The sequence below is a fragment of the Octopus bimaculoides genome, chromosome 23 (assembly GCF_001194135.2).
Source record: "Octopus bimaculoides isolate UCB-OBI-ISO-001 chromosome 23, ASM119413v2, whole genome shotgun sequence".
NCBI lineage: Eukaryota > Metazoa > Mollusca > Cephalopoda > Octopoda > Octopodidae > Octopus > Octopus bimaculoides.
This window is the reverse complement of record NC_069003.1, coordinates 24,410,221-24,410,892: the sequence shown is the minus strand read 5'-3', so window position 1 is coordinate 24,410,892 and position 672 is coordinate 24,410,221. Positions and strand designations below refer to the sequence as shown.

General features: G+C 37.8%; 1 protein-coding gene across 2 annotated transcripts in view; it reads left to right on the top strand.

Annotated features, from left to right (window-relative positions):
* Positions 1–672, top strand: part of LOC128250608 (sortilin-related receptor-like) — a 28,174-nt gene that overhangs the window by 21,662 nt on the left and 5,840 nt on the right. The window lies entirely within an intron of this gene.

Here is a 672-nt window from a genome sequence, read left to right as displayed (position 1 = left end):
CTCTCTCTCTCTCTCTCTCTCTCTCTCTCTATCTCTCTCTCTCTCTCTCTCCAGTTATTCGTAAGTCTTATACGTGGTTCTATTTGGTATTCTATTTTTGACTGGGCTAAAATTAGAAGTCTCTCAGATTGGCATTTTGACATTGTAATATCAGCAATGATTTTTCTGTTTTCTAACACTGAACATGACTGTAAAAATAATCAAGAATACTTATAGATGCAGTAATGTAATATTTAAACAATAATTTATTCACGATTCAATTTAATTTTAATTGACATTAAATCAATGAATAAAAGCTCTGCTCGAAGAAATGGCAATAATAGACTAAGAAAATGGCAAGGTTTACATACATTAACATTCTTATTTCGAATCCTGCTAATATGTTTCTCATCCAATCGATGTTAGAATAATAAGTTGTTGTTGTTGTTGTTGGCACTCCGTCGCTTACGACGTCGAGGGTTCCAGTTGATCCGATCAACGGAACAGCCTGCTCGTGAAATTAACGTGCAAGTGGCTGAGCACTCCACAGACACGTGTACCCTTAACGTAGCTCTCGGGGATATTCAGCGTGACACAGAGTGTGACAAGGCTGACCCTTTGAATTACAGGCACAACATAATCAGGAAGTAAGAGTGAGAGAAAGTTGTGGTGAAAGAGTACAGCAGAGTTCGC